Consider the following 16932-nt stretch of genomic DNA (forward strand, 5'->3'; position numbering starts at 1 on the left):
AATCATTTGCGACACTGCAAAAAGAATATGGGCTCCAGCCATGCCAGGAGTGGTGGTACCTGCAACTACAACATAGTCTCCGACGCACCATGGAAGCCAACCCCTGGGACCTCCAAGCTTCTCTCATCCTGTCTTATCTTACAGCATGGGGTGTCAGGCCTCTATGAAGTGCTCACGCAACACCTTTACTCGCAGCCGCTCCTCGCCAAATTACTCTGTAGGTGTGGCACCTCTGCCTCCAAACTGAATTTAAAGAGGAGGACTGGACAGACATCATGACAGCCCTCGACAGGGGAACCCGGGAAGCACATCTGAAGTTTTGCCTGTTTAAAGTAGTCCACAACTGGTACTGGACCCCCTGCAAAATTGTGCAGAATAGGTCTTCTACCTCATGCAAACTGATGGTGCTGCGCGGAAACTCGGTGCGATTTTACCCCTCATCCTCTGCAACTGCCCCGCGATCCGACTATGGGAGGCGGTGGGATCCACCCTTGGCAACTATGAACCTCACACTTTCCTCTTCTTCTATTCTCCTTCATGACATGGGCGACCTCCCCGACTTGTCCTGACCGCAACACTGCCTCCTGCAAACTGCTCTTGTGACAGCCAGGATATGTATCCTCTGCCATTAGAGAGCCCCTACTCCACCAACTCTGGAGGAGTGGATAGTGGCCGTGGTTCGGACAGGAGCCCATGAACGTGTCATCTATCAATTGCAAGAGCAGCGCCTCCCCCTCCCCCCCAAGTTCATACAGGTATGGGTGCACTTCCTTCCTGGAGATACTTGGGACGTTCCCGCACACCCATTCCAGTCCCAACTGCAGCCTCTACTGTCATGGTTTTGCTCATCCCTCCCTAATGCCCCTCCCCATCATCTTGCCCTCCCTCCTTCTCCTCCTGCCCCATCTCTTGATCAGTACCCCCACGGACCTCCTCTGCTTCTTTCTTCCCTCCCCGACCCATTCCCCCTGTTCTTCTTATTTCCTTCCCCAGACAACGCCGGGTGTTGGGTGACCAACCCCTACCCCACCTCTTTCTACCCTGCCCTACTTCACTCCATTCTCCTCTACCCTACTCGGTCTCACACTACCCCTCTTTGCCTTCCCCCACATTACTACACTCTACTCTGCTGCATCTTATTCTATCCAGCCCACCCCCATTTGCCTCCACCTTCCCCATTCCACCTTCTCCTACCCTACGATATACTGCAGCCTATAGTTTTCCCGCATACTAGTATCACTGCCCTAGCAAAAGGGCTTCATTTCATGTCCTTGCTTCCACTTCTCCCTTTCCTATCCTTTCAGACGGGTTACTCAGAATGGGTATCTGATGGGCTACGCCATACGCCTCAGCATACTGCATGGTATCACTTTCTGCACCCTTTCTTTACTCTTACCAAACTTCCCTGCACCCCGCTGCCCCCCACGACCATCATGAGGCTTGGCCCGATAGGCGACAACTCAGTCTCCCCTTTCTGCCGGGGGATGTGGAACCTCACCAGAGACTAAGGGATACCTGTAAACAGTTACTACCCACAACCATATGTCATAATGCTTCCTATCCCGCACATCACTGATCCTATCAGGCTCTTACATCACCTTCCCCTGCCCTCCTTCTCCCTCCTCTTTTCTTCCCCATTATTAAGACCACTAGGCGATGATCACTTACGTTTATCCTATAACTTTTTGTAACATGTAGAGGTACAAAATGCTCTGTATTCTTGTACGGTTGTAATTCTTTAATAAAAAAAATACAACACAAAAAAAGCTCCATTACCTACTGTTCTACCAACATGTTACCTCAGAACATTTGTGCTCCAGACCAGTTCTTCAACAAGAAGTTTTCTAAAATGTGATAATGGAGGAAGAGTCTACACCCAGTCTTGTAGAAGTAAGTTGAAGATTGGTCACTTTAAAATCTTTACAGTTTCCACTCACGTGCTGTGGGTTGGGGGCGACATCACAGAAGTCATACTGAAGACTGGTGACTGATCTGCAATGGCTCTGTAGCTTCTCTTAGGCAGTAACAAAATAGGTGTGACCTGCTTCCCAGGAGCAAACAATAAGCTGATCTGAATGGACAGAAGTGACTCATCTGATCTCAGCAGAATATGCAGGGTGGGGATTATGGGTATCCTATTTGACAGTAAAGTTGTAAATCCTCCTTGACTGATCCACTGGGTTCACATATAACACTTTGAGCACACATGAATTTGGAGAGAACTGCATGGCAAGACAATTATTGTGGATCCGTTGACTGTTAAGGACTCTGCTTTTGTCTTACCAGACCTCTGCTTCTGTCTTTATTGTGGGTATAGTGGCTATCGAAGGTTGAATTTGTTTTAGATGTGGGAAGATACCAGGATAGGGTGACCACCTGACATGGAGGCAACTTCTGGTCCATGACTGTAAAAATCCAGAACAAAGGGTAAAAATTCAGGACAAAAATTCAGGACAAAAGGTCAGTTTTACAGACACATTAGGGTAGGCCAAGTAATAATGTAAGAGCAAGTAAATAGACAGTTGACAGAAGAACAAGTCACTATAGGTTTATGTTCTTTGGTTTGTATAATACATGGCAGTACTGAGCAAACATTCACATGTAATTGAACTTCTTCAGAGACTAAAAACAAGCAAACGTATGCATAATAATAAAAATTTCACAGCCGACGCAAGGGATAGCAGCCCAATGATACTTACCTCAAATGATAGTACCTGAAGCAGTGCTTTGTTGGTGAATGTGGATTTCCAGCTTATATGCAGTTAGTACTGTTACTACTACTACTACAGGTAGCGAGAAAGTGAAATATTGAGTTAGTGTTTATATCATATTTGTGGGAGATAATGCATATGTAAGTGTGTATATTTCATTGTGATTGTTTCTGACAAAACTAGTGCGGAGTTTCAGTCAAACTCCTCTCCATGCTTTTTGTTTTAGCTCTACCTCCCTCAGCTTAGACTCTGCTCGGGTGATAGCTGCAAGGTCTTGTACAAGCACTGGCATAGCCAACAGGTTTGATATTCACGGGTGAGTGCTGACCGAAGCAGTACAAACGCCTGCTACAGTGCAAAACAATTAAAAAGGATTACTTTGTGTGAACAGTGCATAGATGAGATAAAGAATTCAAGATAGTGTATACTTTTCAGAAGTAAAAGTCTCTCATGCATATCTATTCAATCATCCACCCTTCTATATTTCCATCCTTTGTATCCAACTTCCATCCATTTGTTAATCCATGCATCCACCAACATCCATCCATTTGCACAGATCATCCAGCCAACCACCTCTATCCATCTATCCAAGCACCCATCGCCCATCCATTCATCTAACCATCCATGAACCAAGCAAGATTAATTTGTCCACACTGAACTATCCCTCATCCAAGCACCAACACATCTATCCTTCTGTATATCCATCCATGCACCCATCAAGATCCCCCATCCAGCGGTCTGTCCGTTCATCCATGATCCACCCATTTACCCCAGATCCATCCATCCAAGCACCCATTTGTCCCCCCATCCATCTATCAATCCACCCAAGCACCTATTGTCCATCCATTCATTGAAATATCAAACCATTGTACGCAGCAAGATAAATCTGTCCACCCACCAACGTCCATTCATCCACTGCGATTGTTCAATCAACCCAAGAAATCATCCATCCTTCTGTATATTTATTCATGCACCCATCAAGATCTGTCCATCTCCCATCCAAGCACCCATTGGTTACCCATCTATCTAACTATGCCCCCTGCAAGATCCATCCATCCAGCCAACAAGATCAAGCCGGATCTATCGATCATCCGAGCACCCATTAATCCACCCTGCTGTATATCCATCTATGTACCCACTAAGTTCCATCTCTCCAGCCATCTGTCCACCCATCAGTCCACCCACCAAGATCAGTCAATTTACACAGATCCATCCATCCATCCAACCATCCATCAATCCATTCAAGTAGCCATCGTCCATCTATTAATTTAGGCACCCAGCAAAATCCATCAATCCACCAAGATCCATCCAACTTGATCTAGTCATAATTTGAGTACCCATCCGGCCATTAATCCATGTGCCTGTACTTTTAACCACCAAGATCCATGCATCTATCCACCCACCCACCCAGCAAGATCCTTCCATTTTACCTGTATTCATTCATCCATCCATCCATAAATTCATGCATTTGGCCATCTTGATTTCCATTCACCCATGTGCCCATTTTCATCCTTTCAGCTATCTCCTCATACATCCATCATTCCATTGATCCGCCCACTACCTCGGCCAATGCAACCATCAAATCAGCCATCTTCCATTTTACACCCTTCCCATTTATTCCCACACTTTCCATCCATTCATTGAACCACCAACTTATCCATCTAGCTTTCTGTTTACCCATCTGCTTATCAATCCTAACACCTTTCTACCTCAACCAATAATAGAAACATTGCAGTGCTGAAGTTAATGAAAATCTTCTATGTAAGCAAACATCTTAGTGCCATACTATATAAGAGGAAAACAATAAACAAAATATAATACATAGGAAGTGCATACCAATTAAAACTGAGAAAAAGCTTTTCAAACGCCCAGCTGTTATTGTGTGCTTTTAAAAATATTTCTCAGTTCCATTCAGTGCTCAGTAACATTTAAGGCTGCATTGAAAACTAGTTCAGGTGGTGGTTCTGATCAGGGTAAAGTTACGTGCGGTAGCTGCTAGCTCCATAATACCCCAGAAAGCTGTAAAATAATAGTGGTGAAATTACAGGCAAATGTCTGTTATCAGACCAATAACAGTCTGTGTGATTTATGGACAGGTGGTCACCTTATACCAGGATTATTTTGGCATCTTCCCCACACACAGCCCTCAAAGCCCAGATTTAGTGTGGTTGAGGAATTTCACCATCTTGAAAATGTCCAAAGTGGGGAACTTTTAACCCATTGGTTAAGGCGTGCCCAGGAGTCATTCCCTCCCACTAGGTAATGCGAGGCATAAATATGGCACCTCCATGCACCCACTTCAGAACACTTCCTTGGCCTGTAGAACAAAAGATAAGGACTGGACTTACTGTCTGAGACCTGAGAGGAGCCCTGGAGGACTGGACCAGCTCCCTCTTGCACCCAGGACAAAGCAGTGGACTCCAAGGGTCATAAGGCTCTGACCACCTGTTCAAGCTACGGATATACAACAAGCTACAAGAGCCCTTTCCTGGAAGTACCCAGCTGATCAGTGGCAACCAGTGGACCTGGACAGGACCCTGGTGTTGGCCTCTGCCTGACACCTCGTGAGTCTCTAAGTGCCTCCCTTTAGATTAAGTCATATGTAAACTCTTTCACCAGAACGAAACTGGTGTGTGGATCTGGCCTGCTCGCCATTTCTATCAGCCTCAAATTGTATCAAGGTCGCAGTCTACTGCGACCATTCACTATCATTGTGCTTGTGCTTTTTGGTGCTATTTCGACTTAAAAGTTTAAAAATGCATACCTCTGGATCCCATTATTGAATTTTTGTAATTTTGTTTATTACATTTTATTCTGTTTTCCTACTTCGATTTAGGCTTTTTATTTTGCATTTTGACCTTATTAAAGTTTTTGCTACTGCATAAACACTTTACACATCATTGCACTAAGTTAGGCATGTCTTCTCTCTCCAGCAGCTACCAGGGGTTGAGCTCAGGTTAATTTAGTCTCAGAGGGTTCACCCTGACAAATCTTATAATTGTTCCTTGAGGTCGGTAGTCACCCAAACCAAATGGTAATACAGATTCTTACAGCGAGAATGGTGTCTTTCTACACAGTACATAACCTCTAATCTTTTACAGCCACTGTGACATTTTTCTGATGGGCTGGAGATTAGGAGTCTGCTTTCAGAATAAGGTGAGCTGCCATGACCCAACCATCTGTCTGTACCCTCATTCTTTTACTGTCTTCAAGCAGTATGAGTCTGGTTTGAACATTTTTGTGAGCGCTGAGTTTGGTTGTCAGTCCAACTGTGGCCAACCCCATATGCACCGTAATGTAAGACTTTCAGATGAAGGTTAGGCCTAATGTTACTTGGGTATAGGGTCTGCGTATGAGTGGAAACTTAGTCTGGCTCTCCCCCCCCCCCCCCCCCCGCCTTTCTACATCAAATCAAGGTTTGCCAGTGCTCTTCAGTGTTCTTCACAGCACATTGTGAAGGGAAGCATTTGTTTAGTAAATAAGTCCTCCTCAGGTAGAACTATCTGAAAGTGGGGAACATTTGCCCTACTCACTACTATATAATGTTTGATTTATAATGCAAAAAAGCTTTTGTAACATGCAATTTCACAGTTATGGGTTTCCTGATAACATGAAGGTGCAGAACCTTATCCTGGAGTTTTAAACTAGGGTACTAGTAAAAAGCCAGGTCTTTAGTGGTGTTGTTAAATAGTCTAAATGGATCTAGAATATGCCCCAAATGAGGGAAGAGCTTTTAAGGCACCAAGAGCCAACACAGTGAAAGTCCTACCACCAGGCCTTTGACTCTGGAAGCATGTAACAGGCAATTAACATTGATTTGAGGAGCACAGTCATGGAAAGCAGAGCTAACTAAAAAAGTACTTCATTTACCTTTCATAGAATGTAAGACAGTGGTTCCCAACCTTTTGACTTCTGTGGACCCCCACTTTATCATTACTGGAGCCCGGGGACCCCCACTGACTCTTTATTGGAATCTGGGGACCCCCACTGAGCCATTACTGAAAGTTGGGGACCTAATCTATTAATTTTTTTTTTTTTTTTTAAAGCAGCCACGGACCCTCTGAGGAGGCTTTGCGAACCCCCAGGGGTCCCCGGACCACAGGTTGGGAACCACTGATGTAAGAGATCCTGTCCTGAATGGGTAGCCATTGGTCTTTACTAATGATGGGCTTTGCATGACTATTTCAGGGCACCAGTAACAGTCCTGGATATGGAAGTTTGGAGAAGCTGGACCCAAGTTTCTAGTGTTTTGCTATCTCATTGCAAAGTGCATTGCTGTAGTAATCTTGAACCAGTTGTGACAGAGCGCCAGGTACAAGCCTTTCTGGGCAAGCTAGGGGCATAAAATTGTGCAACAGTCTGAGGTGAAAAACAGGCATGGCATACATCGCCGAAGTGTGGGTTGTCTGTTGTAGTTCAGAATCACATTTAAAGCTATAGTGGCTCTACGTTTATTGCATTGCATTGTATGGGACATGTTATCACCTTTGACACACGGTTTAGTTTAATGGAACTTAATGACATGAGCCTTGAAAGCAGGAGTGCGATCTCAACACCTCATTTATAGAGTGGCCGCTATGGAATATCCATCTTTAGTGAAGATAGATGGCATCATGACACTGTTACAAAATGGTGATTGTGTTTGTGAGGGTTCTGGTGAGAACAGTGGGAGTCTGTACCGTCTAACCATCCATGCATGCATATACCTTCTCTCATTCTCTCCCCTGGTCACCTTTTGTTCACATTCATTCATTTACTTACAGTGCCTGCTGTTGGTTATCTTAGTAATAAAATTAGTTGACTGATCTTGCTTGTCCTCTGCCCTGCCATCAATCTCACTGTACATAAATGAATTGCTGTTTGTACATTCTCAACCTCAAATGGAGAAATGCAGTAATTTTTCTCAATCAGTTTCAAATAAAATGCTGCCCATGGTTTTTTTTCTTCTTTTGAATTGATTCCAGTGACTTTGCTCAATTTTGTCACCAGTTTGAGAATAGCGCTTTAATTTTGGAAAACTTCTTTGCTTCAGTTCGTTGGTAGATCATGCAGTAATTATCTAGGGAAGGGGTTATCATTTTCCCAAGTCGTCCTCTAGCTTGGTACTGTATTAAAGTATACTGAGTTTCTATTGGCTTTTGATCGGACTCCTCCATATTAACCATCTTACACACAGTAAAGGCATAGTTGTTTGCTTTCTCCAACATCTTTTCGTCAGTTGTTACATTTGCAGCTTCCATTCCTTTGGTCTAGCTTGATTGCATAGTGGTCTCTTTTTCTGTAGCTGTAGCTGTAGATGCTTTTTGCGACACTGCCCTTGCAAATATATTTAAAGGTCTCTAGCAGGAATTTTCCTTCTTCCTAGTACGGATTGTCGTAAATATTTTGCCTCTCTTTAGGTAAAAGGAATTTGCATAAATATGTTAATCAGTTGTTTACTACCCATTTCAATATCTTTTTGTAGTTTCTTCACTTAAATCGGCCTGTATGTTTTTGTTTTTTTTAAATTAACTTTTCTTTATTGAACAATTGTAGAGATACACATTTGGTAAATATTAGGCGAATGTTACAGCTAGGTCACCAAACTTAAAACTAGTACTTGTACAGTTACATTATCAAGGTCTACTATTCCTCTCCACTGCTGCAGTTCATTGTAGATCACTTCCGTATGTGCACGTCTGTTGGACTTGGCGCTTTCTACAGGGTCATCCCAAAACATTTTACCTTCACTCCTCCTATTTTTCCTGAATTAATTTCTGTTGGCCTTAATACTGCACATTTTACCATTGCTAACCAGTGCTGAAATGTTTGCTCCCTATTTAAAGCATGGTAGAGTTGGCTTATACCCAATTGGCATGTTTAATTTACCTGTAAGACCCTAGTTAAATGGCACTACCTGTACCCAGAGTCTGTACAATAAATGTTAATGGTGTGCCTGCAGCATTGATTGTGCCACCCACTTAAGTATCCCTTTCAAAGATGTCTAAGGCCTGCCATTGTAGCCGGTGTGTGCAATTTTACACTGGTATGCAGACAGGCCAAATAAACCTTTTCGCAAGGCCCAAACCTTCCTTTTTAATACATTTAAGTCACCCCTAGGATAGGCCCTGGGCATCAGAGAGAGGAGGGCACACCATATTTAAAAAGTAGAACATGTACTTTTAAGTTTTGCATGCCCTAGTAGTAAAAAAAAAAAAACTTTTAAGTTCATATTTCACTACTGCAAATCCTGCCTCTCCCAGAGGATAACACTGAAGTTACCTTATTACGTTGAAGGATTTCATGTTTGATTTCTTTGGAATTGTTATGAAAAAGCCTTTCTAATGGCAATCTTACAATTTTGAAAATGACACTTCTAGAAAGTTGCCATTTTCCTGTTTTAACCCATTTGTGCCTGCAGTCTATCCTTATGCCACATAACTGAGTGTAGCACACAGTTGGCGTTCGGGTATTCCTCCTAGACAGCCTCACGCAGTAGAGAGCTTAGATGTTCCTGGATGGGCTAATTCCTGGCAAGATGGGAGGGTGGAGCTTGGCACAACTCCACTTACACTTGAATAGACTGTGTCCTGCCTCCTGACAAAGGGCTGCATTCCTCCTGTAACTAGTCTGGAGCCAGAGCAGGAGAGGCAGAAAAACCTGTGCAATTCAAAGGGAAACCTCTAGAAGCTTCTCACACTTTAAAGGAGAGGCACCTGGTATAAATATTGGACCTCAGACAACAACTCCTCAGCACACTTCTGGACCTGTTGGGACTCTGCCAGGGAGAAGGACTGCCGCCCTTCTGCCTGAGTCAGAGGGATGGACCTGCACTTGAAACTAGGACTCCCAGAGTGACTCCGAAGACTAATTTGCTGGCCTCCTGTTCAGATTCTTAGGGACAGAACAGCCTACTAGCCACCTGAACCAGCACCCAGATACAGCTGAAGTAAGTACCTGACATCCATGTGGTGCCCCTCCGGTCCTGGACCCTTGGTGTGGCCTCAGTGGAGCCGAATTGAAGTTCTTGGCTTATTTGCAACTGCAATCATGCCCGTTGGTGCTAAAACCTTGACACTCGCTCTTCTCGCCAGCATGAAGTTCTGTCAACCCAACCCTTAGCACTAGAGGATCAGCCACTCATGGGGAGTGCCACCACGAAGTTCCCATATGACCGTTTGTGGCGACAGCAGAATATTCATGGTACAGCGACGACCATCTGTGATTCTCACGCTACATCAATGGCAATCCGCAATACTTCCCTGCTCCTAGAGGCCCCCTCCACCACAAACAGGATTTTTCATCAGGACTAACCTGGTCCCTATATCTGACCCACGCTCTATTGCCATTGGCCTGAACTTGCGACTTTCTCCATGTCTTGTACGACTAGATATACTTGATGCATTTTGATGTTTTTTTCACTTAAATCTTTAAAATTGAATATCTCTGAATCTACTGATAAGATGTTTTTCATTATGGTCTTGACGTATTTATTAAACTGTGCACTTGGCTCAGGGGTCATGGGCCAAGCAGCACCACATCTCCCAGGCACACCGGCGGGAGGAGGCTGCCTATGACGCTCTGCCGCACCCAAAGCACATAAATGAAGACGTGTTTCCACTGCACGGAACACACTGCACTTGGCTCAGGGGTCACAGGCCAAGCAGGACCACACCTCTCAAACACACCGTTGGGAGAAGGCCACCTACGGCGCTCTGCCGCGCCCAAAGGTGCATAAATTAAGACTTGAGCTGGCCTGTCTGCGGCCGTCCGAGGCTGGGCTGGGCCTGCCCTCATGGTTTTGGCTCCCGCTCGTTTTCAATCTCAATTTTTATGTTGTGTGGTATAAGCAAATAGGTGGGCCTGTTCTCCTTATAATTCCACTCTTATCTCCATAGAGGTGTATTGAGGTTTCCAAAGCCCTGGGGTATGAAAATGGGAAAGCGCAAATTGCAGGACTGTAAGGGAGCATCCCCAAAGCCTCAAAAGGGATCCACATTTTACTCTTTCTTCACCCAGGCCATGGTGTGATTGCAAAAGAAATTGATTTGGCTGAAAGAGGTTATCAGTGGAGCCGGGGGAGGGCCCAAGTGGCAGCCCACTTATGGGTCCTCCCACGGTACCAAATTCCCTCTGCCATTCTATAGGGTGCCCTGATATTTTGCCCTTGGGACTCCTTGACAACACCCACCCTAGAGTGGTAGCAGTTGGGACAGTGCATTTGGAGGACTCATTAGCCCAGACCTCCCCCCCCCCCCCTCCCCCCCCAATAACCAAAGTAAGTGCCCTGGCAGTTAAAGGGAAATGACAGCCCAAGCAATCAGAGAAGAGGTTTTATGAGCAGCAAGTTGGAGGTCCCGGGTGGCAGCCAGGAGTGGGATCACATACTGGATCAATGTAAACACTTTCTTGAGCAGTGTCTGGCTCCAGTTCTAGAAAGGTTATCTAAATTGGAGACATCTATCTCCACCTTGAACAGGCCAGATCCAGCTGTGACCACTCATGGGACCCCTGTGCTGGAGGAAAGAAGGCATGAGGATAGTCGCTTGTGGGGAGAGGCTCTCAGTAAACCAAAGCTTAGGGAGGGGGCCGTGCTTTTTCTGGAGTTTTGCCCTCAGCTCTACCTAATGTTCAATCCTCCCACTCTTGTGCTGCGGGGTCTTCATTAGGTACTATAAGGGAGCCCTTGTTCCGTGAGGTTGGGAGGGAAATGGTGAACTAGGGGCAACCCATAGTGGGGGGTCCCTAGAAATAACAGAGGCAAGGATGCTTGAAAGGGGCCATCTGGAAGATTGCCCCGTTTGAATTTGCCACCTGAGTGCTGCCCATATGTTGCAGTATTATCTGCAGTCCACCCCCCCCTCTTGAGTCTCCCCAGGTTGAGACAAATGAAAACCTGCAGAATAAGGTTTGTCATTGATTGAGACAAAACACAACTTTTCACCCTATGGAATCTAGGAATATACTATTTGTGCGGAGAAGTGAGTGGATTGGTTCTACTAACAAGTCCATGGAGGGTGCCTGTGTGGTGATTAATTGTAGAACCTGGATATTACAGGGAGGTTGATTTTCACTGCCAGGCAACCTTTTATGATGGAACCTGGCATTAGGATTTTGCCACTAGGATTTTTCTATAAGCCCACCATCCTGTCAGGAGCTAGGGGTTTTAATTATCTGGAGCAGAGATCAGGGCTATGCCCCTTTCCCACGATACCCACCAGAAACAGATTCACCCACCTGTCTAATCTCCGTGAAATCGACTGACAAATCACTACTGTGCCTATGGGGGTTCCGGCTGGGGTTCAGCCAGATGTGTGCGGCCCTCAGGAGGGTAATGCGCAACCAGGGAACTTAGTTTCCTTTCATGGAATTGTGAAGGTCTGGGGAATAAAATCTCCGACACTCAGTGGATTACGTTCATCTCCCAGAATGACACCATATTACTTCAAGAAACACGGGCACAGGAGTAGCTTTCTGTGGAGGGTTTTGAGACCCATGTTGCATTAGCAACATCCTCACAAGGGCCAAGAGCTAGTGGAGGTTTGACTCTATTATTCTGAGTATCCGCACAGCTGCACGTTGTTCCAATTCCTCTTAGGCACAGTGGAATACAGATATTTTGGGTTGTGGCTTCTAAAGATTTGCATTTTTTTGTTGTAAATTTTTATAACTCAGTTTGTCAGTTAGGGTGTCAGATCAGGACCTTGGAAAAAAGGGTGGCTCCTAAATTGGGCTGTTTCATTGTCCTTATACGGGGGATTTCAATGCCAAGATAGGAACGGTCCCTCTGGACGTTGATCCCCTCCTTGTGGAAGAAGGGGTATTCCCTGGAGAGCCCCCGGACTCTAGAGGTAAGCTGCTGGTGACCTAAGTGAGGCGCGCTGGCCTCAGCAATATGCTGGAGAGAGTGGCAAGCTGTGATTTATACAAACTTAAATTTGTTGGGTTGGGAAAAGGGGACTATACTTGATTATATTTTTTTTCTAATAATTTTGCTGAATGTTTTGCCAACCGGCTGAATTATGACAAATTGCTTAGTGACCATAATTCTATTGAAGCTAGAATGGTTATTCCCACCACAGGGATTATGGACTTGACTCCAGGTGTGTTTGGGCTGATTCCAAAAGACCAGGGTAGGAGGCTCAGCTGGCAGAAAGCTCCGATCCCTATCTTATTGGTAGAGGTTGTTATGAGATGCAGGAATCTGTTTTCTAGCTCCCTCTTACTGTTTGAGGCCCCACCACTTATTATTATGGCTGATTTTCAGCCTCTGAATAGCAGCCTTAGATCCATTATGTTGGATCTCCAAGGATTGTTAGGGGACCATAAAGAGCGATGGTTTGATAAGAATTGCCACAGTGCTAGTAAGCACCTCCATAAAGTCCTTAAGGGAACCTCCATTATATCACTGAAGCTAGGGTTGCTTACAAGGAGGCAATAAAACTAAGGAAGCAATGCCTCAAAGAAGAGAGGTGAGAGCAGTTAGTGGGTGCTTGCAAGCTCAGGGATGTGAGGTCCTTCTGGAGTATAGTGAATGGGAAGCATGCTTATTAAGCTTCCCCTGATATTTTAGGGACCACCATACCCACCCAAAGATGGGTTGCCCATTTCGAGAGAGTGTACTCACTGGATAGTGCAGAACAACTAGTGGAAGTGGACGCTGCAGTTTCCTTTTCTTTGAGCTTAAACTATAATTTGGAGGAAGTTCAGGTTGCCATCATGGGAAGCCCCTGTAACAAAGCCCCCAGCCCAGATGGATGCCCTATGGACTTATAGAAGGAAAACGTTGCCTTGTGGGCCCTTCTACTGGCAAACATACTTAATGCTGCAATGCAAACCGTTATTCCTAGCTCATGGAAATCACCAGTAATAGTGCCGGTTTTAAAAAAAGGGTGTAGGCAGGACCCAGCCTGTTACCACCCTGTTTCCTTGTTGGACTCCACAGTTAAGATAATGGGACATATTGTCCTTCTTCGTATTGAAGAATGGATCTAAGCAAATAATATTTTGTGCCCGGACCTGAGCTGTGCATTTGATAGGATTATTCGATCAAAGCTATGGTCAATTCTGGAAGTTCTTGGGTTGCCCCAACCTTTGATAAATTTCCTTTGGGCACTACATCCAGATGTTAATGCCTCAGTTAGATTTGGGAAGGCAGAGGAATGCTCTGATGTCTTCAAACTGGCAGGGGGAGGCAGGCAGGGGTGCAATATGGCACCAGTTCTCTATTATAGATCAGTGGCCTGAATTCACATCTAGTTACCCATGGTAAAGACTTTTTAAAAGTCAAAAACAACCCTGTCTCCTCTTTGTTATATGTAGATGATGCAGTCATCCTCTCTCACACACTGAATAATCTTAAGGTCCTTGTGGATCTGTTTGTTGATCTTATGAACGACCTGCAACTGGATGTTAATACCTCCAAAACGCATTTTATGGTTTGTGGGAAGCGGAACCCGAAACTTAAACCTATCACAATTAAGGCTCACATGATAAAAAGGGTAACTTCCGTCTCATATGTGGGTGTTACCTTTGATGAGCACTGTACGTGGGCTCAAAGTTTCACAAACCGTTGTCAGCGCTTTGACCAGCCATGTGGGGCGCTCTTTAGATTTGCTTGTTTAGTTGGGAGCAAGCCTGTTCTACCACTGCTGCAGATTAACAAGATGAAATGTTTACCTATACTAATGTAGGATGCAGGAATCTGGGGGTACTCTAATTGTAAATGCATTCAGCATGATGAAAATCGTTTTTGTTGAAAGTTATTAGGGGTGGGACCAGCTAGTCCAAGTTTGTTTTTGCACGAGGAGCTAGGTCTGGACTTTGCGGAAGATTATGAAAGAATTGCGCCCATGTTGCTGTGGATATCAGTCTGGAGTGGGAAAATGGCAACTTTTAATAGGGAAGACATTGAGGACTGCCTCAGTTGTGATTTAGGCCACAAAATCCCATGGCTTAACTATATTAGAGCCACAGCCTTATCATTGGGGCATCCAAAATTATTTCTCAATCCTGAAGTGTTGAAACGGGCTGACAAAAAGATTGTGAAGGAGCTACTACTAACGCAGCTTGGCGATAGTAGAGAAAATGTGGCCTTGGGTAGCAAGTCAGCCAGGGCTCTGATGATTTTAAAAACTACTCCTGGTCCGGAACTCTGTTTCCTTTGTCAGAAACTCATGGGAAAGAGCCCTTCTCACTAGGTTCAGATTAGGATCTATCCGTTGCAATTTATGCTTCCATCCCAGGCAATATGAGCCCTCTGCAATAAAAATTTTCCCCTGCGACAACGTCTCGCTCCAGACCTTAGAACATTTGGTCTCGTTCTGTAATTTTTATAACTCACTTAGAAGATTTCTTCTGCTCATTCATAAAACCAAAGGATTTTTATCAATATTGCCTTGCTTTTATATATTTACTAATGTTGAATTAATCTGTGGTTGCAGTGCAGTTTCTAACTTGTTAAAAATGCCTTGCGTTAAAACAAGATCATGAACTTTGGGCCCTAAACCGTTATGGTCTCTTAAAACAGAATATATCATCTCTATTTAAGAAGTTATGGTCATGATATGGCAATGTTTTTTTTAAATGTTTTATGGTGTTTAACATGCTTGATTATTTATTACATGAGTTATGTAATTTTTAATGATTTGTACTTTTATGATTATTTTTTATAATTGAAATAAAGGAAAATCAATCATTCATTAAACTGTACACATTGCCACTAAGTTAGGCCTGATTGCTCAGCACCAAGCTACTTGAGAGTTTGTCACAGGTTAATTTGTGTTTTACTTGTACCTCACCATGACAAGGAATGTGGTTATTGCTTGAGTGGGATGTCACCCCCCTCAAACAGTAACCCAGTGTCTCACAAACTCCATGCAACACCTATACTTAGTCCACTGTAATCTTTCCACAAAGGTTTTGAATCTTCAATCGCATCTACCTTCGGAGGCTGTCCTCCTAGATGAAGCTGTATTTTCCATATTGGCTTTCTATAAGTAATTGTAAATATTTTTAGATGGGGACTGTTACAAAATCCACATTTCAAGGTGCAGTGTGTTGGGCTATCAACCGCGTTCACATGCTGGATTGGCTTGTCATAAATGCCACTGCCTAGGATTTCGAGGCTTGAGTTTTATAAATCCAAAGCCACAAATTATCTGGTCCCTCAGTGTTCCTCCTTCTGCAGAAAGTCAGACCCTTACAATTGTCGTCTTATCAATTCTTCGGTCTACGCATGTGCCTATGTCTTGAAAAATGGCACCAGAAATTAACAAGATGATCTCTTTCCTGTTATGTTAAGAGTGAGGAATCAACTTTAAAGCTAAATGTTTATATTGCACTACGGAGTTCATGTATCCGAACATTCTTTAATGCAGCTGAACATTGCTCCCACATCACACAAACCCCTTCAAAATGTGATCATAGCTAAACTTTCAGAATAAAATAGTTCCTGTATTTTTTTTTCCTCTCATGTGGTTTCTACCTCGAGTGCTTTTTTAATTTCTGCAATTTGTTATTTTGACCAGCTTTGACTTTCTTTTAAAGGCTGTTTGTTGTTTGTGCAGCTTACAGTACAGTGCACATATAATGTTACTGTGAAACCTCTTGAATAGATGGCAATCCCTGCACTATCCCATGAATGGATCCGAGCGTTTGTTATGGTTTGACACGGACAGGTTTCAATAGGCACTGTACAGTTGTGTCCAAAAGAGAAGAAATTCAAGTTTGTAGAGCACCAGCAGCTTAATTTTCATTTGTTTACAGATAGCAATAAAATACCTGCCGATAAAGGTGAACTACCAAATCAGTCAAGTGTTGGATTGTGCCTAGAGCATAGATTTTTCTTAATGCAGAAATGTTCCTTATGTCTAAAGGGATCGACGACCATGTTCCTCATGGTCAGATCTTGCTTGAATGTCACTTCCATTCATTTGCCCCTTTGATTGGGTAACGTACAGCATATCAAATAGCGAACAACCTGACAGGCTTTTTTTGGCTCCAGTCTACCTCCTTTCTACAGAAATTAATATAGTTGTGAAAAGAGCATCTTACCATCTGACAATGGTTGAATGATCCATCTTGCCACTCCATTCAGAGTACTGAGTTGATCTAACAAAAAAAAAACAGCTTCTTCTGTTGAGCAACTACAGCACCATCTCTGAAATTATTGTTAACAGTCAGATGCAGAAATTAGAGGCGGTTTAGAACAAAACAGCTTTATGAAACCAGACCTAGCCTG

The 16932-nt window shown here is 44.0% G+C and overlaps 1 protein-coding gene across 4 annotated transcripts in view; it reads left to right on the forward strand.

Moving 5' to 3' along the window:
• SPAST (spastin) overlaps nucleotides 1–16932 on the forward strand; it is a 465871-nt gene that overhangs the window by 307754 nt on the left and 141185 nt on the right. The gene's annotated exons all lie outside the window — the stretch shown is intronic.

Source organism: Pleurodeles waltl, chromosome 5, assembly GCF_031143425.1.
Source record: "Pleurodeles waltl isolate 20211129_DDA chromosome 5, aPleWal1.hap1.20221129, whole genome shotgun sequence".
In the NCBI taxonomy this organism is placed as follows: Eukaryota; Metazoa; Chordata; class Amphibia; order Caudata; family Salamandridae; genus Pleurodeles; species Pleurodeles waltl.